Raw genomic sequence first — 22,569 nt, 5'->3', positions numbered from 1 at the left:
CATGGCTGACAATGCATCTGACGATGAGCATGTCCGCTGTACTGAAGAAATGGAAGAAAAGGCACCCCAGCTGTTAAAGGAAGAACTGGAGGCAAATAAACAATTTTCAATCGAATGGCAATGGACATCAGACAAATGGAACTACATAAAGAACACAAATAATGTTTCAAGGAAACTCAGTGATTTTCATGGAACGGCTCTAGTGGCTTCTTCTGGGGGCACTGTAGACTTTAATAGAGCCATAAGAGAATTTCACAATAATTCAGACAATTTTCAATTCAAAGCCTTCCATTATTATTTGATAAGAGCTCTTTAACTTCTTAATCAGGGAGATTGTTATACAGTATACAGACACTCTATCCCCATGTAGCATTATAACAGGAGTGGAAATGTACGTTTGGGGGGATTTATCATATCCACTTTGTCTAAAAGGAGAGGTAGGAGTCCTTTTATTTTGAAAAAATAGCAGTGGAACATATTTAAAATCACCACTTGCTTGGGTGTTTCTATTAAAGAATATTCTTACTATCCATACTAAGAGGAAGTACTGATTCCAGGGTATGAAGTATATCAGAAAGTCAGTATCACTGAAAAGGAAAAATACTTTGACATTACACCTGAGAGTCCCCAAAAAGATAAGAGCAATTTCAACTGCTTCTATAGTGGGTGGAAAAGTAATAGGAGGGTTGACTACCTCTACAAAGTCAGGAGAAGTTCAGGTGAGTCAAGGTCTGCGTTTGGGATGGAAGTAGTGGAGCCACCAGGAGGAGAGTGCTGTCTTACCAGAAGCTACCTACGGCAGACAACAAGAAGGCTTCCAGTCAACTGGGGAGCACTTTGATCCTGAGCAGAAAGCTAGTGTTCCAGAATAGAAATCAGAGCTCAGGCCTAGAGACCCATGGCAATTCCTAGTCCAGCTAAGCTCCCAGTCTCCTTGCTGTACTCAAAGGTCAAAAACATCTGCTGGAAACCAGGGAACATAAATCATGTAGAGCACCAGAATGTGTGGCAATGAAGTGGGTCAGGGGAGTCGGGAAACCTGGCTCTAGGCAGAATGGTGTGGCCCCTGCAGTAATCCAGGCAAATATCCAGGTGCTTGAACTGAGGCAGTGGCTGTGGTGATCAAGGGAGGTCAGGGAACTGGCATTTCTAGGTGTTTCAGGAGAAAGAATGAAAGCTGGACGGACTGATGAGTGTGGTCAGAAAAGAGGATGGTGGACCTTGAGATTTCCAGTGTAGATAGTTTGCAGGTTCTGAGTATGTTAGAAGACATTTCTATCAAAGTGGCTGTCTAGAATGAAGGAAAATAGGTGAACAGTGTTGGAGCTGAGGAGATCAAAGATCTGAAAGATTTTGCATGAGTGGGCCATGTAGGAGACCACATACACAGGGATGATGACCGGCCTGACGGAGCTTAGAGATGGGAAAACCAGAGGACACATACCTCAGTGAAGGTATATCAGTAAAGGCTGGAAATAGCAATGGAGAGCATAGAGAAAGGTTGTTACCTCTCCAGCCCCAGGATGGGTGAGAAATGCACGACGAGCAGCTCCACTTTATTCAGCCTTTCCCAAGGTGCCCTGGCTCTCAGGTTTCTGTGCATTTACACCCATTGTTCCTTCTGGACTGAAGTCTTTTTGATTTCATGTCATATTTCATCCAATTTAAGACACTATCAATTTAGTAACTGTGTTTTTAGATCTCACTCAAATATCACTTCCAACGTTGAGCCTTCCTTGATACTTTCAGGCAAAATTTATGATCCATGCCACAGGTCTGGGGTCAGGTGACTTCAATGGTAATCCAGGCTCAACCACCACTGGCTCTGTGACTTTGGGCAAGTTACCTTAGCAATCTGTGTCTCAGATTGCTTCATTTGCAAAATGAGGACACAAATAATAAATACTCAGGAATATTTCTGTGAGAATTAAAAGAGAGAAGTTCATAGCTTATTGCCTGGCACTTAGACACGGCTTAACAAGTACTATCCTTTTTCCCATAGAGAACCTTGTATGCATCTCAGCCATCACTCACCATCTCTATGATAACCATTTTTTAATAGTCTGGTGATCTTTTTAATGCCAGAGACTTTCTCTCCCTGTTCCATTTGCAACCAGAGCCTGTCACTAATTCCTGGCTTGAATCAGAGCCCCAGTACATGTTGTTGAAGTAAGTTAAGTTTTGTTGAGATGCCAGGATCCAGCCAGAAGTGGAACTGAGTTGCATAGGGACTAAGCATCCAACAAGTTTCAACCAACTTAGTCTTTATGCTCTAAAAGGGTCCTGGAAACAAGACGAATGTTTAGGGTAGAGACAGAACCACAGAAAGTGATTACCAGGGGACTCCAAGCTTTTACATGGAGGAATTTTCAATTTGGATCAAGTTGAATGAAAACATGATACCCAGGTAAACAATCCAGCAGAGGAAAGCTGGATTTGGGTTGATGTTCATTCAGATTCAAGGAGGCTCAGAACCCCAGGAAAGGAAGCCAGATCCCACCAAGTGTCAGACTCCAGTTAACAATGGTTAGTAGAGAAAAGAGCGTTATGTGTTGGTGCAAAAGATGAATTTCTGCAAGATCCAGACCCAGAAGCATCTTTCTGGGTAGACAAAGACAAGCATGGAGGGGCTTCCACAATGGCCAGGGAGCTACAGGCCCCAGGTAGGGAAAGTCTCTCTTACCCAGGTACTGTATCTTGGAGCACAGGTCTGTGAGAGAGGCTGAGGGACCCATCTGGCCTAGAACTCGGTCAATTTGAGGTCACCTTAAATTCAGAGAACCAGAAGGATGTGTCCTCACAGTCCGCTCTGCCTGGTGTTCCTGAGTACTTCAGGAATTCCTGAAAGTCAAGGGGAGTCTAATTGCTGGCCAAGGGAGCCCCCAAAGCCCTACCCTCCCGGTTTTTTGATCATAGTGTGAAGCTCAAAAAGTTTGACAGCCCCACATCTTGAGCACCCCTGAAGAGAAATCCTTCCTCCTCTTCCTCCCATCTGCAGGAATGAGAGAAAGCCCTACATTCCTTCTGCTGCTTCCTGGCCTCCTTGTCCTGTTGCTCCTCCCTGCTGAGCTGTAACCCTCCCCTGTGTGGTGCCTCTGTGTGGGGTGTGTGAGGACGGGTGTGGGAGGGAGGCAAAGGGGCAGGGAGCTCCTGCTCCTTGCCAACCATGGATTGAAAATACTGGGGAAAAAAATTTCAGAAAGTTCCAAAAAGCAAAATTTGAACCTACCATGCACCTGGCAACAATTTACATACTATTTACATCACATGTAGAACTATTTACATAGCATTTACATTGTATTAGGCGTTGTAAGGAATCAAGAGATGATTTAATGCATATGGGAGGATGTGTAGAGGTTATATGCAAATACTATGCCATTTTATATAAGGGACTTGAGCATCCTTAGATTTTGGTATCTGCAGGGGGTTCCTGGAAACAATTCCCCACAAATACTGAAGGATAACTGTATTAGGAAGGATGGGACACAAGATCATTTTTGTGGCCCATATTAGTGTTCACGTCCCCTAAGACATCTGAGGTATCTGAGGTATCTGACTACAAAAGTGTATACTCTGTCTTCAAATTTACTACCGAAATCCCTAGTCTCTGGACATTTTGCTATGATTAACAAGCAATGTTTTTATGCACTATCAGCAGTGACAGTCTTAAAAATGCAATTTCATGGTGATGAATGTTATAATCTAAAGAAATAAACCATTTATAATCACATCTTGCTTTTCTGTTACCTATATATTTCTACAGTTGTATTATTTGCTCAAGAAATTCTCTTAAAGCATTAGATTTGATGCTGGCATTTTCACAGTTGAGGAGGTTCATGTCTCATACTTATCACAGATATCCCTGCAGCCCTGATTGAGCTAGCAATACAAGTGCTGTCTGAGATAAATCCCTCTTCCTACACCACCCTCCAGAAATCCAAGCACTCACCAAGCCCTGTCAATTACATTTAATAATAGCTCCTAAATATGTTCCTTGCTTCTCACTTAAATTATTCTTGAGGAAACAGGTACGTTCTGATGTGCAAACAGCCAGGATGTCCAGACCCAGAGCCTGGTGCTCTATTCACCAAGGGTGGGTTTGGCTAAGAGGCACAGAACTCAACTCACTTATCATTCCCCACTCTCCATGCTTGAAGAGTGCCCTGCTCTTGGCCTACCAAATTACAAAGCTATTGAGACAGATTACAAAGAAATGGTAAGTGACACCATAAAATAAAATGGTATAATAATAGACAAAAAGAACATTGGAGAGAATAAAGAGTCAAGACAAAGACCTATGCAAGCACAGGCACTCCAGATATGGCAGGGGGTGCCTCACAAGTCAGGCAGAAAAGGTTGTAACTGAATTCAACCTTGTACTGCTTGCCACACAACAGGCCAATAAACTAAGAGATGAGGTGTTGGGGCAAGGAACAGCGACTTTATTCAGAAAGCCAGGAGACTGAGAAGATGGTAGACTAGTGTCCCAAAAAACCATCTTACCTGAGTTAGAATTCAAGCTTCTTTTATACTAAAAGGGGAGAGGGTGTGGTTGGTTGTTGCAAACTTCTTGGTACAGGAATCCTTTGTTCTTGCAGTTGTCCAGGTGGGTCAGGTCACAATGTTCCTATAAACTTCCAACAAGACAAATGTTAGTCTCTGTTGTGCAACTTTTTATCTCTATATGAATGGAAAAGTGTTATATCTTTAAAGGTCAGAGCTTTGAGACTAGGCTATCCTGTGTATTTCAGGCTATAGGCAACATTCTGAACTTGTAGCAAAGGCAACAGAATAGAAGGTTAAAGTAAAAGAAACAGATCCAACATGGAGTCAGATTTGTTCTTCCCTATTACAAGATGAGTCAATGAATAGTGTTGGGATGACTGGCTCTCCATCTGCAAAAACAAAAAGAAAAAGGAATTGCACAGTCTATAAAAGTAATCACAAAGAAATTAAAAACCTATATTTGAAAAATAAACCTCTAAAACTATTATCAAAAATGTATAATTTTTTTTAACCTCAGAGAAGGAAGATATTTCTTATAAACAGACAAAGAAGAGGTTTACTTCTTATTCCTGCTTAATTTGGGCCACAACAGGGCTCTGTTCATAGTCACACAGGAAAGCAGGATGCTGGAGGCTCCGTCACAGAACACACTTTCATAATTACCAAGTTGGGGAACGGGAAGGCAGTGCATGGCTGACTGTATCCCTGATCTCATCACTTCCACTCCCATTTTGTTGATCAAATGAAGCAGCACAGCCACATCAAACTTCAAAAGGGGCCTACAATGTTCCTACAAGAAGAAAGGAGAAAAATTTGTGGTAAGTCCTATTGACTGGGTAAGTATTAACTAAATAAGACCCAAAAGCACAAACTATAAAGAGAAAATCAATTTAACACAGTAAAACAATATAGCTAAAATTTACTGGGTGCCTGCTGTATACTAGGCATTCATTGTTCTAAGCACTTTACATGTTTGTTTACTCATTTAGTCTTCATAATAACCTTATGAGGTAAGTTCTATTATTTTTCAATTTCCCAATTGAGGCACTGAGAGGTTGTATAATTGATGGTCAGAGAATAAAACAGAACTAAGAAACAAGGGAAGGGAACATACTAGGGAAAGATGGTAGGAGATGGGGGAGGAGGTTAAGTGTTAGGAGGGCTTAGGCTAATTATGCAGCGAAAACTAGCACTTTAGATAGGATGGATTGAGTCCAGAGATCCCCACACAATTGGCTACAATAAATCCTATTGTTCTTTGGTAAGGACAGAGTCTTCAGTTAGAATCTTGCATATAGGAGTCATTAAAATTCTTGATTGTTTATCAACTTCAGCAAGAAAGAGCCACTTGTGATGAAATAAAGCATTCTGTTTTACTGTCTCCTCAGGAAGTGCTTCTGCCAATCAAATTTTTCCTCTTACACAGCAGGTAAATGAAGTCAGGGTCAAACACTTAAACTTCTGAACAGCAAAAGACACCACAAACAAACTTAAAATGCAGAAGCAGACTAGGAAAGGATCTTTGCAAGATTTATAACATGTAAAGACTATCTACAAATCAATAAAAAAGACAACAATAGAAAAATTGGAAAAACATATGAACAGGCAATTGATCAGTGAGAAAAACAAACATTTTTAAATGCTCCTTTTAAAGCAAATTGCAACTGAAATACAAATTGAAACGAGATATTACTTTACCTATAAGATTGGCCACTGACCTTATCAAGCTGTTGCTATTTAAGCAACATCTTATTCTAGCTATGAATCTGCATGAGATTCTGTAATTGAGCAGGACCCTATGGGGCCTTCCCAGGACAGACTCCTACCCCTTCTATCCCAGTGTCCTCCATCTCCCTTTTGTTTGTAGCAGTAAAGCTTTAGCCTCCTAGGCTTTCCCCAAGTTCCAAAGAATAAATTTAATAAGAGAAGTGAGAAAATGCAGAAACAAAGAAAACAGTGAAGCAAGACAAAATAATAATAGTTTAGCCATTAAACAAAGTCAAGGACATTTAGTTTCTCCTCAGGGGCTATAAATAATTTCTGAGGCAAACTCTTCGAGCTGTTTTGCAGATATTGAAACCCCTACCAGGTAGAAGTTAACTGTATGCTACCCACAAGCACATAGACCCAAGGCTGTTGAAACCAGAAGGCTGATGATGTTGACTCCTGATTACCTCACCACCAACCAATTAGAAGAATGTTCATGCACAAATGAAATTGTTTGCAGGACAGGGACAGACTCACAGACATAGAACACAGACTTATGGTTGCCAGGGGGTTAAGGGGGTGGGAAGGGATAAATTGGAAGTTTGAAATTTGTATCTCTTGGGGAGTGATGGAAATATTAGCTATCTTGATTGTGGCAGTGGTTTCATAGGTGTATACATCTATCAAAATTCATCAAATTGTACATCTGAAATACGTGGTTTACTGCACAGAAATTATACCACAATAAAGTTGTTTTAAAAAGAATGTCCATGAACTGATTACACACCCCAAACCCTCTCCCTCACCCTGGCCTTAAAAATCTTTCCCTGAAAGCCATTGGGGAGTTTGGGTCTTTTAAGCACTAGCTGCCTGGACTCCTTGCTGGGAGCCCTGCAATAAACGCTGCACTTCCCTTCACCACAACTTGGTGTCAGTAGATTGGCTTTACAGCATGCCAACAGACCCAAGTTTGGTTCAATAACAATTCAATATCTCTTGTTCTTCTATTTTCCTTTTCAGTGGGCATTGTTTATTTAATATCCTGAGAAGAGGGGTCTGGATGCATCCTTTAAGGTTATAAAGTATATAACAGTTAATAAGCAATCCTGTGTTATAAGCTAGTATTTCCATACCAGTGAAATATTTTGTATAGTTCTTCATTCTATTCAAGAATGCGTAAGTTTGGGGGGAGGGTATAGCTCAGTGGTAGAGCACATGCTCAGCATGCATAAAGGTCCTGGGTTCAATCACCAGTACCTCCATTAAAAAAAAAGAATGCATAAGGTCAAGAAGTGTGTGATGCCTCTTTCCTTTTTTTCTCTTCTGCATCCAGACATCTATGACCCTTTCATTTTCACTTTCCATTTACCAGACCTTGTTCTTGTGGGCTCTAGCAGACCTCTCTTTTCCCTTCTCTGCTCTTCCCTTTCCACAATCACAACACTTCTGCAAGTTCCTTTTCTTTCAAGTCATCGCATGCCCACCCATCAGACATTAGCTTGTAGAAGAGGTCAGCTGCACACTGAGGCTCGGGCCTTCTTAGAACACTCATGCTAGGTGAGAATGAGTAAACTGGGCTTCAGAGATACTTCTATAACTGAAAGACTCTTTTTCCTCAGTTTGTTCAATAAATCATGATTGGAATCAAACACAAACCAAAAATGGCAGAGCCTGACCTCTGAAGACAAGGGTCTGTGTTTAGGCTTCTCCTGTTCTCCTGGGCATCAGGGGTCTTGTCCACTCTGGTGGTACCCAGACTCTTCAGCCAGTCTGGTAGTTTCTACTACAACTGTCCAACATCAGGAGGATTCTGGGAAGGTTTTGAAACATGTATCTTCTGGGGGAACATTTTAGTTGATTAAAAAGCCAGAAAGTTTTCAGAGAGAATGTGCAGGAATCTTAAAGCACAAAGGAGAAACAGAAGGAAATTGAGGTGGCAAAGAAGAACAGCCAAGGTTTGGTGGGGGAGCAGCTGGAGGCTGCATTATGAAGTAAGACTGTGATATTCCTGAGCAAAGATGCTAGTGGGAGTTTGGCCCAGTTCATGACTGACGCTTGCTGGTGGTTGTAGATTTACCAATGCTGACCTGGAGAGCCAGGTGGGAGAATTCAGAGATGCCTTAGGTACTTACTGCTACCACTGCTTCCCAGGATAATGAGGCACTGACAGGACTTCTTATTTACCTAGGAAAAAGGTAGCATTATATTCACAAGGGTCTTATTGTTGGGATGACCTAGAGCAGTGGTTATAGAATCCTGGTTCACAAGGCCCCATCAACAAGAGTCAAGGGGGAGCCCTAGAACTTTTTGTATTGATAGACCTCCCACCCTTCCCTCACCCCAACATTCACAGGCTCACCACCCCTTTCTGCCTGGGGACCATAAGGACCAATCTCATTTTGCCCTTGGCCCCTTTTTATGAAGCCCAGATATCCCAGGTCATCCACATAAGGCTCCACACATTCCCATCTCTAGCCCCATATCCCATACTTCTTTGCCTTCTGAAATGCTTCCACCATGCCCCCTGGAACTCATGGTCAATGGTTAGTAAGATACCCCAGACTGTCAACCTCTCTCTAAGGGTTGCCTTCACCTTTAGGCTCCAATTGAAACATGCCCACCCCTTAAGAAACTGCAACTTCATTCTCCAAATGCTCAGACTGAGAAAGTTGGGGTTATCCTTGACTCTTTCCTTTCCCTCACATCCCACATCTGGTCTACAAGCAAAACTTGTTGTTTCTACCTTCCAATTATATACTGAATCCAATACAATCATTTCTCACCACTGCATTGCTACCACTTTGGTCTCAGCCCCCACTATTTCTCACCTGGATTGTTTCAGTGACCTCTGCTATGGACAGCAATCAGATTGTCTTTCTCAACCTCTCCTCACTCTTGGAGAGATTGGAGAGCTAAGAACTACATTTCCCAGACCCTATTGCAATTAGTGTCTGTCAGTTAGTTCCTAACAGTAATCACACACACACAATACAGAAGGTGGAAGAGGAGCTCATCTTATTGCTGCTGTGACTGCTGACAAGCAAAGGTAGATAGACAGGACTATTTTAGTGGTCAGATTCTGGGCTCCTTGTTCCTTGCAAGGTCTCTCCATCAGCTTCATGGGTGTGAGAGCCAGTTGTGGGTGTAACAATAATTGTAGTAGAATCAACTTTCTGATAACTGGGTTTCAGTCACAGTGGTGAGACTTTGAAGTCCATGCCAGTGAGGACCCCTGACTGCTACTCCTCCAGCCCTTTCAACAATTTTATAAGCTCTTATTTCCCTATATTGAATCCCTTTCTGTTTAAAATGCCTGAGCAGTTTCTGTTTCCTTCACAGAACCCCGACTGATACAACCTCCTAACCAATCTCCCTGCTTCCAATCTCACCAGAATGACTGTAAGCTTCAGTCTAAACATGTTGCTTCTCTGCTCAAATACTCAAATGGCTAACAGCCAAAGACTATCTACTGTCCCAAAATGGCCATAGCCAGTTTGGCATCCCATAAACATTCTGATCTCATCTTCTATGACTCTCCAAATTGCTCACTCTGCTCCAGCCATACTGACCTCCTTATAATTTCTGAAACATGCAGGCACATTTTTGCTTCAGGGCCTTTGATTTAAGTTCTTGCTGCCTGGAGTTTACTTCCCCCAGATATCTGCCTGGCTGACACAGCTTACTTCAGGTCTTTACTCAAATGCCCTGTTTTCAGTGAGGCATGCCATGTTTATCTGCAATTGTAATTGCCTCCCTAGACACACACACACACACCTTTCCTGCTTTATGCTTCTCCTTAGCACTTGTCACAATTTAAAATAATATACATGTATTTTTTACTCTATTTTGTATCGCAATCCACCTGCTTCATACTCCTGGTCATTCTTGTCCTTCTCTAAGTTTTCTTTTTGCCATAGCAGTTACTACCTGCAAGCGTCCTGTATTGTTTATCTCTTTGTTTGTTTATTGTCTGTCTCTTCCCATCTCTGGAATTTAAGCTCCAAGAGGGCAGGGCTCTCTGTATGTTTACTTCACTGATGTGTCCCGAGCACTTAGAATAATGCCTGGCATGTATTTGGAGTTTAGGAAATCTTTAATGAAAAAATTAATTACCTTCATTCTACAAATGGGGAAACTAAGATGTAGAAGAGGATGCTTCCTCGGGGTAACCAACCAAAAAGAGGCAAATCTGGAGTTATCCAGGGCAATGGTGGGGGTGGAGCAGGGGAACTGCATTAATTTTTAAATGTTTTATTAAAGTATAGTACGCGTACGGGAAGTGCACAAGTCATAAAGGTACAGCTTGATGAATTTTCACTAAATGATCATACCTGTGTAACCAGCACCCTGAACAAGAAAGAGAACATTACCAGCAATTCAGAAGCCCCTGTGCACCCACTTCCCACAACAGTAATCACTACTGTAACTTCGAACATCATAGATTTGTTTTGCCTATTTTATTTTTTTACTTACTGGACTACCAGTTTATTATACAAGAATACAACTCAAGAACAGCCAGATGAAAGAGATGCACGGGGCATGGTATGGGAGACCGGGAGCTTCCACGTCCTCTCTGAGCACGCCACACTCCCAGCACCTCCACATGTCCACCAACCTGGAAGTTCGTTTTGTCTGTTTTAGCATTTTATATAAATGGAATCATATGGAATCTATTCTTTCGTGTCTGCTTTCACTCACTTAAAATTTCATTTTTGAGACTCCTTCATGTTTCTTCATATAGCTGTGTTTCTTTGCTCTATTCTGTTCCATAGTATGGAGGGAGATATGACAATTTATTTGCCAATTGTACTGCCCATTTTGTTTTTTTCAAATTTCAGCTAGTTGGAATAATACGACTATGAACACTGCTGGATATGTTGTACACATGTGTACACACTGTTTTATACATCACTAAATTCTGTTGGGTATATACCTAAGGCTGTGATTGCTGGGACACACGATAAACATACATCCCATATGTTGGTGTTCAACTTTAGTAGGTACAGCCAAACAATTTTCCAAATGGTTCTATCAGTCCACATTCCCACAGAAGTGAACAAAGTTCCTCTTGCTCCATTTTATCATCAATACTTGGTATTGCTGATCTTTTTAACTTAGCCATTTTGGTGGGTATCTCATTATGGCTTTATTTGCGTTTCCCTGGTGTCCACTGAAGTTGATCATTTTTTCATATGCTTACTGATCTTTTGAATATCCTTTTTTTGTGAAGCGCCATTTGTCTCCTGCCCAGTATTCTACTGGATTTTCTGTATTTCTTTTATTGATATGCAGGAGTTCTTTATATAGTATTTTAAACAAGCCCTTTGTTGGCTATATGGGTTACAAATATCATTACCCATTCTGTGGCTTACATTTTCACTCTCTTAGTGGTATTTCTTTTAAAAGAAATAGAAGTTATTTATTTTAATGTAGCCCAATTTATTTAGTCTTTTCTTTTATGGCTGGTGTTTACTAGGCCAAGTTTAAGAAAATGTTCTCTACCCCAAGATCAAGAATTTCTCCAATGTCATCCTCTATAAGGCTTGTTATTTTGTCACGTACAGATCACCAATTCACTTGGAATTGACTTTGGAGTATGACTGAAGAAGAAGTCAAATTTCATCATTTTTCATATAGAAATCCAATTAATCTCAGGTCAGGGTTACGGTAGAGGACCAGCCTGCTGCTCTATAACACTGCCAGGAGTTTCCTGGAAGCTGTCATATCCTCCCTGGACCTCAAGTGAGAAGCAACTGGTCCCTATGTTTAAGAGAAAAACAGAGAGTCATAGCAAGAAGCTGTTAGATGGATGGGGTACATTTTCTTACAGTGAGAACACAGGATCTAAGACTAAAGTCTCTGGCACTCCATTTGGCACCCCAGTTTAGCACAGCTTGGTACAATCCCTTCCAATGAGTTCCAGTGATGTCTTCCTTTGATAAACATTACATGATCTCAGTAAACAGCTTTTGCCATTCCTCTGTCTATAGAAGTAAGTTTGTTGCTGATACACAGCCTCCATGCCCTGGACAGAGTTTTGGATGAAGTAGAAAAGGCAGCTTTATGTCTTTGCCAGGCTAAGGAGGTCACAGTGAGCTAATGTCTCTAAGACCATGAGTCTGCTGGGAAGAGAAGACAAGGAGTTTTATAGTAAAAGTTCAAGAGCTCAAGGGGTGGAGCTAGTTTCCATAAAGATCATACACGGGGTAACAAATTGTTGCAAAGTTGTCCTTGTTTTTGCAGATGCACTGGTCCCTTTCCCTCTGCTGGGTATGAAGTTCACCTCCGGCTTTGGGACTCTCTTAATATTCTTGTACCTAGAACAAAGGATGCATAGGAAGAGGCTCTGTGGAAAAGATCTCTAGAGAAGAATATATGCAGTTTAAAGTCAGGATGATAAATGCTTTTAGCCTTTTAAGCAGGCTGAGGCCTGGGACCTCCTGCTGCAGGTTGAGGCTTGCAGCTTGAACAACAGGATACAAGGAAATCACAAGGGGTCAAACACAACTGCAGACATGCACAGTTGGGACAAGTTATGAACAACAAGATGCATAAAACATCCAACTACCACTTCTGAGGTGTTAGGGTCAAGAGGAGGACACTGAGGTCAAAGCAGGGCACTGAGCATGATCCTTGCAAACAACACCAAGAGTGTGTTGGGCAGACCACCCAAGCCTCCCTCCTCTCCAGCCTACCCCAGTCGGCAAGAGCATGAGAAAAATCCTTTAAACCATTATACAGTTAAGCAGTTACAAACAGTATTACACATATCGGATGGTCACCGATGATGACAATAGGGTCCTACTCGGTAGGTAGTTGGTAGTTGCACCCGGAATAGAATCCTTGGATGCTCACCATTAGTGCTTTGAAATAATCAGTATAACATTATCTTGCTCACAAATGCTCTGCCAGGGAGTGGCTACCAAAAACTGCACAGGCCTCCCACAGATGGATCAGGTGCAAAGTCTCGATCTTTATTTTGTGGTAGATATCACACTCATAAGGACATCTTAATCTTTTTTAGAATCTCATTTTGAAGTTTCACCACCTTCCCTGATTCCAGATAAACATGAACCAAAATGGCCTGCATGAATCAAGAGGGCTTTACAAACTATTTATAGACAAGATTAATCTGAGCTTAAGAATAAACCTTTAGAAAACCTTTAGAACTCTTTGCCAACAGACACTGTATCAATTCTTGCACCTGGACCTACTTTAAAAGTGCATACACTCAACTAAAATCTACTCATGCATAAAATTATCCTCCCAATTTGGGACGGGGTGGGGAGGAGGAGTTGCATTTCTCTCTTTATCTTGACAGGTTTTCCCACATTGTAGTCTTGAAAAATGTGTAGTTCTTTATAATACTATTGAAAAGTTCTGAAAATTCTTGGTGCATTCCAACATGCTGATTGTTCCTGGATTCCCTTTGTGTTTACGGGAGTCATGCCACGGGTGACATGTACAAGATGAAAGAGAAAATCCTTGGTGCTGCCAACCAACCATTTGGGGAGCACTGAAGGTGGTCTAGGAGAAAAGATGCCCTGGTCAGTCTCCAAAGGTTATGAATGTAGAGGCTGATCTTAAGAGTGAGGCAACATCTGAAAGAGATGCTGGAAGATGTCTGTTGATTAAAAATGAGAACAAATTGCCTGAGAAGAGGAAATGGCTTCAGCCTGTTCAGTTATTAATCAGAGTAACAATAGTTTATGATAGCCATAGCAGAAGGTAACATAAACACCATAAGAAATTTTAGTTCCTCCACTAGTGAGGAAATAGTGGCGTTTTCCCCCCCACAGTTGTCTAAGGTTATGAAGTATTAAAAAGCATAGTGAGAACCAATACAAAGGTGAAAAGACTTCTGAGAAGTGAGACTACAGATTCAGGGAATGCAACAAGTTTTGCTACCAAAGCAGAAAATATAGAGGAAATTTTACTATCTCATGTTTAGAGCAGATTGCACAACCAAAGGCCATTTTCCTTTCTCTTGTCAACAAAAAATTAATCAGTCAAAGGGGGAGGGTATAGCTCAGTGGTAGAGTGCAGGCTTGTATGCATGAGGTCCTGGGTTCAATCCTCATCAAAATAAATAAGTAAGTAAATTAGTCTAATTACCTTCCCCCAAAACAAAAACAAATAATTTTTAAAAATTTTTTTAAATTAATTAGTCGATCTAAGAAAGAAGTGGAAGATGTTATTCTAGCCAAATTTGAGGATTATAACCTGGGAAGAGCATCTCATAAAGCTCTGAGAACTATTCTGACAGTTAGAAATCAAGGCACAGCAGGGTGGGTATAGCTCAGTGGTAGAGCACATGCTTAGTGTGCATAAGGTCCTGGATTCAATCCCCAGTACCTCTATTAAAAAAAGAAAAAGAAAAAGAAATCAAAGCACAGTTTTAAAAGTTTTTGAGACAGTGGACTATACATCAAATTACAAATTATTGACAGTTTACATAATCTAGATCTAAGTGTCATCCTCGTGGGTCATGTGACCCCTTATAAGATCAAGAAGGAATGTTATCTTTTAAGAAGTTGCCTTGTGGGTGCTAGGAGAATGTTGCTTTCTATGGTTGAGCAGACATTCCTGCCAACGATGATGGGGGAGGTTTGGTCGATGCATAATGCAGATACACAATGCACAGTCAGGGGAGAGGAGGCCAACGGGCAGAGAAGAATTTTTTGTTTAAATTTTTACTGTTTTGTCATAAAATACGAATTTTATCCCCTACACTGACAAACCAGTCACTATTCTTGAGGGATTTTCAACCATTAACTTTAACGTATGCATGTGCATGCATGTGCACACATGTGCATAATGTATGCCCTGCATACTGTATGTGTGCATGTGCACTACCTCACATTCTCTCAGCCTCATCTACAATTCCTGTCACATCTGCAGTGAACAGTTCCATGCTGGCTTCTGTTGCACACCTCTCCCTAGATGTGCTCTGCCTCTCTCTTCCAGCCTCTAGCCTCTAACATAGAGGCACAGTATGCCTGGGAGAACCCACTTTGCATTCATACCTCTGCAATCCACAAGTGTGAGGAAGTCAAAGTTCCACGGGGCAACCCTTAACCAATGGAGGTCACAAGCTAGAGAATTAAAATGTCTCCCTTTTTTCTCACAGCTAGACAATTCTGAGACCCATTTCATACAGCTCCTCAAAGGGCCCCACGGGATCAAGCCCCAGTTGCCCACAGCAGTGGTCCACTCTGTTATGCATTCTTATGTTGACTTTGCTCCTTCCCTGTTCCAACCTCTAGGCCCTGCCCTTCTGCTTTTAGGACCCCAAATAAGCCTCCTAAATGTGTAGGGGAGGGAAAAAAAACTCTCTTCGGTTCAGTCCTCGGAGCCTGTGAATTAAACTGACAGAAGACAGATACGAGAAAAAGAGTTTATTTCTGCATGTAACGTGCATAAATGCAGAAGTACTGAGTAAAGAGTAATTCAAAGGAGTGGTTAGAATTTGGGGCTTATATACCTAACTTAGTAGGTGAAGAGGAACGGAAGAGAGGGCACTTATGGGAAAACAACTGACTTTTTGGAAAGATAATTAGGCTCTTAGGAGAATAGATGGAGACATGATAGTCTTCTGACAATATCTCATTGGATGTGGTGCCAACTTCTAGACTCTAAGAGTAAAGTTGCTCCTGGGGAGGGCATTTATGACAATTGAGTTCTTTTGGGAAGCTCCGCTTTTAGGCAGATAAAGGATTCCAGGAACTCAAATGCCTCAGCTCAAAATAGTTCTTATGCTAAAGTGGCACATTTTGGGGTGGCACATCTTGATCCCCTTCAAATGCGAGACCATGTCTCAGGTTAAATACATACTCACATATAATCATACCAAACAATATGCTTAAATGACACTATCTAGTTTTTAAAATCACAATTAATAGTATCAATCACATTATAAAGCAATGTTTATAATACTTAGATAATTTACCCTCTTGATTTGAATATTTCAAACACCAAATGTGTTTATATGTAAGAAATAATACACAGATTAGAAATCTGCATGGGATTATATGGAAAGCACATACTTTATTTTCTGTCTCTCTGGATTTTAATTTCTTTAAAAATCTCCAGATAAATAATAGTAATTTATTAATTAGCATATTTCATCACCTGTGATTCAGAATCATTTCCAGATTTTGGAAAATATACTAAGTTAACATTTAACAATCAATAATTATTGATTAGAAGATTTTGTAAGAAAAATGTGATAACAAAATATTATGCATTTTAAGTGAAAACTGTAGATGCATATAATTTGCAGTATTACATAAATACCATATAAGGCCCAGTAGTACAGGAACCAATTTATAAAACATTGGTTCTTAAAAGAATTAAATTAGTTGACTACTCATTTACATACTCTTAAATATTAGTGTAAGTAATAACAATCAGGAAACTTGAAATTTCCACTTCACTTGGTTTTGGGGTGGGGGGAATTAAAAAATTAAATTCAAAGTCTTGCAGGAACTAAAGTACCACATTTGCATTTTCATTTCCCACTGTGGTAAAATTAAGGAGAAGACTTATAGTCACTTTTTAACAAAAAATCACAGTATAATTTATTTTATCAAAGGGTTTGCCTTGACTGACAATACTATGGGTACATGTATTAGCATTTAATTTCCTGGTATTTATTTCCATTTCCATTTTATGTCTGTTTGAGAGCTTTGCCTGTAAAACTCCTAGTTGATAAAGGCACAGGGTTGCAAAACACCAGGGGGACAAATAAGGCAGAACTCCATCTGATAAAGGATGCACACAAGCAAGATTAGATGGCTGTTACTTCCTTCTTCTCCCTTTCCTCCCCCAGTTCCAAATCACAAGCAGCAGCTGATTTCAAAGCCTAAACTGTTCGACCAGCCCCATCCCGACTGTGAGGGCTTCTGTTACACTTGTCTAAGATTAATTCCTCAACTGAGAAGTATCATACGAAATGCACATTCACATCAGAACATGTTTTTTCTCCTAAACTCGAGGATTCTTAGGGACCCATGCAGATCAAGAGTCCATGATTTTTGATTCTGGTACGATTCTCCTTCAAACAAAATCGACATTCAGAGGACAGTCCCCAAGGGTGAGGGTAAGAGTTGCTGGATCAGAATCAGCAGCTGGTCCACACCACGGAGCTGGGCAGTGAAGGTCCTTCTGTCTTTGGAAACATACCCTTGGCCTGTGCTGCAGGGAAAGCTGAGCTAATCAAAACACCAGATACTGACTCATCAGAAACCAACATTTCTCTCTCAGAATTCTAACAACTTAATTTTATTGTTTAACCAGATATTTCCTTAGAAAATGATAAAATGAGAAACATTCAGGAGATATACTGAGTAAAGTGTTGCGTGCTGGAGAGGGTAGAAGGGTTCCCACCCACAGAGCAGCTCTGTGTAGAGGTTAGAAAAAGCTAGGGTGTTTGTTTGAATCAGAGGAGTGAAAGATTCAGCCCTCATCCAGTCACTTAGGAGCACTTCCAGGTTGTATCAGCAACAGTTGCCTAATTAACCCTTAATAGCCTGACACAATGGATTCAAATGGTAGGCAAGTGCAGCCACCAGGGGGAGTGGTGTGCAATTCACTCTGGTTTCTGAACACCCAGAACATCCATCACAAGTCTTCAATGTCTAGAACTCTCAGACAGGTCAGTAGCTTGAGTCCCTTGACTTGGGAAAAAGATGGGTCATCAACATAAAAAAGGGGGAAAACACCCTTGAAGAGACTGTCAACTGAAAAAAAACACGCAGTCTAAAAGTTGAGAGTTACGTTTTATTTGGTGGACTGAGGACTCACGCCCAGAAGGCAGCCTCTCAGATGGGTCTAAGAGACTGCTCTAAAGAGGCAAGAGAGGAGCCAGGACATGTATGAATTTTTGCAACAAAGACCATGGCGACTGAAATAAATGCACAGCCTAAAAGTTAAGAGTTATGTTTTATTTGGCAGGAGGACTCGAGCTGGGATGACAGCCTCTCAGATCGCTCTGAAGGACTGCTCCGAAGAGGTAAGGGAGGAGCTAGGATATATAGGAGCTTTACAACAAAGACCAGTGAGTTGGAACAATAAAAGATTGCTTGTTATCTAAAGAAAAACAGGCATCTCAAGTTAAAGAATTTAGTGCTTTTCTATGTATGGGAGGAAGCAAACATTTGGGCTCACTGAATTCATTCCTTTGACAAGCACCTAGCTATCTAGGGCCAGCATCCTGTCCTTTCTTATTCTGAGTCCCCTCAGAGGGCACCATTGTGAGCAGCTGCAGAGGCTGGGCTGCAGGCCTGTCCTCACTAGGGGATGGCGGCAGCTGCTGATGACTTGGTTTCAGCATTCTTTGTTTACTGATATGGTTGCAGTATTTTCATTCACATTGCAGTATTTTGGTTCACAACCAGGTAGTCAAAACATCAAAAGATTACTGTTAATTTTAAAAAATTAGACACCTCAAGTTAAGGAATTTAGCACTAGTCTATGTATGGGAAGATTTAAGAGTCTGGGCTCACTGAACTCATTCCTTTGATAAGCACCTAGCTATCTAGGGCCAGTATCCTATTCTTTCCCATCCTGAGTTCCCTCTGGGAGTGGCTGCAGAGGCTGGGCTGCCAGACTGTCTCCATCCTGAGTTCCCTCCAGCTCACTTTTGGGGGCAGTGGCAGTGGCTGATAACTTGGTGGCCACATCATCCTTTGTTTACTGGTATGGTTGGCAATATTTTTCATTCACAAGACTAAAATTAAGAAATTGAAGAGCATTATCAGTGATTTGTGCACACACTGTCATTTACTGGTAATATTCTCCAGATAATTAAACAAGGAGCAAATTACTTTAGAAAAAAGGGAACTCTGGAGAGGAAATGAGGGAGTTTGGAGGTTCTCAACGGAATTCAAAGGAAGACTATGCTGAATCTCTTCATCTTCAGTAAAATATAATCTGGGTGGTGGTGTCATGTGTGAAAGAAGCAAAAGAATTTTCCATAATTTCCAGACCTGGAAGGAAGCACCTGGGCTGTGGCTGCAGACAGGTCACTTGGCAGAGGGGATCAAAGGCTTCCTTATATTTATTTACAGACTAGTGGAATTCTCTGAACCTTATTAGAAGTCTTAGTACTGAAGCTTTTCTTAAAATCTTTGTGCCTACCAATTTTTGGCCTGGTGTGAATTTGCATATCATTGGACCTGATCTGCATATTTATTTTGTAACTCAGCAGGAACCACGAAGCCATTAAACCAAAGTTAGATTTTCCTGTTTCCCAGCCAAAAACATTTTGAATAAAGGGCTTAGTTCTGAAAACAGGAATAGTGCTTAAATTTGTATTAACAACCTAGTTTATTTTCCAAAGTTATTTAGACGTACTCTGTTTTATTCTTTTAATAATATAAAATTTACCTTTTACCCAAAGGTCTTAATACTCAATTGAATAGTTTCATTTTTTTCACTTAGAAGTCATTTTTCTAAGTTAAATACTGTTAAAAGATTCATTCTTTTTGTAACCAAGCGGGACCTTATGGGCCCCCCCACCAGGGGCAGAACTTTCCGCCATATCCTCTGCTGTAGCTCCTCTCTGAAGTACCTAGATAATAGTATCTGATGCACATTTCCTAAGTTTTACAGATATGAGAAACTCCCACCAAATCGAAGATGTTAACTACTTGATGACCACGAGCACATAGCCCTCAGATCTACTGGTGCTTAAGAACTGATAATGTTAACCCCTGTGACACCGCTCTGTTACCTTGCCATTAACCAGTCATAGAATTGTACATGTGCTGATTACATACCCCATGACACCCCCTCCCTCACCTGGTCTTTAAAAATGCCTTGCTGAAACCCTTCAGAGAGTTCGGGGGTTTAGAGTACAAGCCACTCGTCCTCCTTGTATTGGCACCTTTACAGTAAATGTTGTGTTTTCCTTTGTCACAACCCGGTGTCGGCAGGTTGGCTTTACTGTGTGTGGGCGAGTGGACCCAAGTTTGGCTTGGTAACATTTTAAAGTGTGAATGAAAAATACTGACCGTCATATCAGTAAACAAAGGACCCTGCAGCCATCAGCCACTAGCACCACCCCCAACGCTCGCACCAGCCAAGGTGAGCTGGAGGGAACTCAGGATGGACCAGCAGGCTGCCTGCTGACAAGTCCTCAGCCTCTGCAGCCACCCCCAAAGGTGCCCCCTGAGGAGACTCAGGATGGGAAGAAAGGGATACTGGTCCTACATAGCGAAGGTGCACATCAACGGAATGATTTCAATGAGCCCAAACTTTTGCACCTTCCCATACATAGAAAAGTGCTAAAATCCTCAACCTGAGATAATCTGGTTTTCTTTAATTAACAGTAATCTTTTGATGTTCCGACTACCTGGTCTTTGTTGCAAAAATTCCTATATAGCCTGGCTCCTCCCCTACTTCCCTAAAGCAGTCTCTCAGAGCTATCTGAGAGGCCACATCCCAGGATTAAGTCCTCAGAAATGTTCACCGAATAAAACATAACTTACAGCTGAGACAGGAAGGGGGCAGGGCACAGCCATTCAAGGAATGCCACAGCAATTAACATCAAAATGGTGAAAGATTCAACCCCCAGTAGGTCTTGAGGCTCAGGATGATGAGATTTAACTTCTGGCAGAATTTGAGCTTCATTATACGCCCGTTGTAATATATTAACATGGTGAGTAACACACCCACAGGCACCATGGCAGTCCCAAGCTAGCCACAAAAAGGTAAAAGAGTGGGAAATGGCCAACTTCCTGGGAATCCCAGCCCCTTCCCCTTAGACTGGTACTTCTACTTATTAGCATATGAAGCCACCAAGCCCATAAAAACCAGCAACACGGCACCTCGCGGCTGCCCCTCTCCCTCTTCGGAGATGGCCCGCACTCTGTCTATGGAGTGTGTACCTACTTTTAATCTGAGCACCAACCCCCACACCTCGTGGCCTTTCTCTTGCCTTTCAATGTATCTCTCTGAATAAATCTACCTTTACCCAACTGTGGCTCGTTCTTGAATTCTTTCCTGCACAAAGCCCAGGACCCACGCCTGGTGGGGCATATCCCACGGGCTCAACTGAAGCCTCGGACACAGCCCTTCTCATGCCCCACATCTGTTTTCCTGTATCACACCTTTTAGGTTGTGCATTTTTTTTTCAGTTGACAGAAGACTAGTTTATTTAAATGTACTAACATAAATTACAGTGTAATTTACAGCTCAAATCTACTTGTGTACATGGTGTTCTGCAGTTTGGGAGGTTTTCTTTTCTTTTTCTCTGGAGGGCTTTTCATAAAGGGCTAGCACATTTAAAGTATTGGAGGTGTGGCTCGAGTTCTTAATTTTCCCTCCGGGAGACACTGAATCCCTTTATCTTAGATTTATATAAGCACTCAGGCGTTTCTTGAAACCAATATAAATAAGAAATCCACTGATGTTAAGAGACATTACAGAAGTGTTTTCTACAAACCTACAGAGGAAGCCTAATTAACTCAAAAGTATCTTTGATATCAAATTAATTTGTGTCATCTGTTGTGTGTCCAGTCCAATCCTCCAGAAACAGGCAAGTTGAAATATCTATTGGGGTTCCAAACCCTGGGTTCCCTACTCCCAGTTCCTCATACTAATTCAAACACAACGCAGATGGGCTTTTACGAAGAGAGCCAATTTCTCACTCCAACAGAAGAAATTAAATTATTAGACAATCTGAAGATTAAGTAGTAGCATTTTCCCCCTAAGGGGAAGAAACCAGGCATATGTTGGGAAAAGTACACAGTTGCCCCAACTTCCATGAACCGTCACACACATATTTATCCTCTAGGGGGCAGCAGTCCCGTTTCTGGGGGAAAACCTTCTTCAGGCCAGAGTTTTGCCTCCTGGAGCCTCCAGGGAAAATTCCCTTAGAAATCACTCTAGCTTTAAAACATAAAATTCTAACCTAGAAACCAGAAACATTCATTCCAGGAAACAGAAGAACCAGAGCCCTTCCATCTGCTCTGACTGCTGGCAGGCACACAGATAAGACTCCACCTGAATTCCCTGGATTCATACCCATGAACACCTGGCAAAAGCCACAAGACAATAACCCACAACAGGAAACAGAAACTGCACTTTTTCACTTCCTAATGCTCCATTTATGTTCTTAGCCAGCTGAAACTTGCTGTCCTTGTTTCAAAATGGTTGGAAACAAATCTCAGAGACAGGCAGGTAACCCAACAAGACCAAATGGGTTGTCACTGCCTGGGTTCCCTCTGAAAACAGAGCCCCAGACAAGGACTTGCCTGGAGGGGATTTATTGGGAAGGAGATGCAAGGGTACAGGAGTGAGGAATTGTTAGGGTGACCAGCCATCCATGCTTGCTGAAGGGTTCCCTGAGAT

General features: G+C 41.5%; 1 long non-coding RNA gene across 1 annotated transcript in view; it reads right to left on the bottom strand.

Annotated features, from left to right (window-relative positions):
* Positions 1-4,665: 4,665 nt before the first annotated feature.
* Positions 4,666-22,569, bottom strand: part of LOC116282071 (uncharacterized) — a 36,605-nt gene continuing 18,701 nt past the window's right edge. The window contains exons 2-4 of the long non-coding RNA XR_012076523.1: positions 8,346-8,397; positions 5,170-5,296; positions 4,666-4,895 (exon numbers count right to left, since the gene is read on the bottom strand). This is a non-coding gene — a long non-coding RNA (uncharacterized lncRNA). The remainder of the gene's footprint in view (positions 4,896-5,169; positions 5,297-8,345; positions 8,398-22,569) is intronic.

Source organism: Vicugna pacos, chromosome 10 (assembly GCF_048564905.1).
Source record: "Vicugna pacos chromosome 10, VicPac4, whole genome shotgun sequence".
Lineage (NCBI taxonomy): Eukaryota > Metazoa > Chordata > Mammalia > Artiodactyla > Camelidae > Vicugna > Vicugna pacos.
The sequence above is the reverse complement of the archived record's forward strand: the minus strand, read 5'-3'. Positions and strand labels throughout refer to the sequence as shown.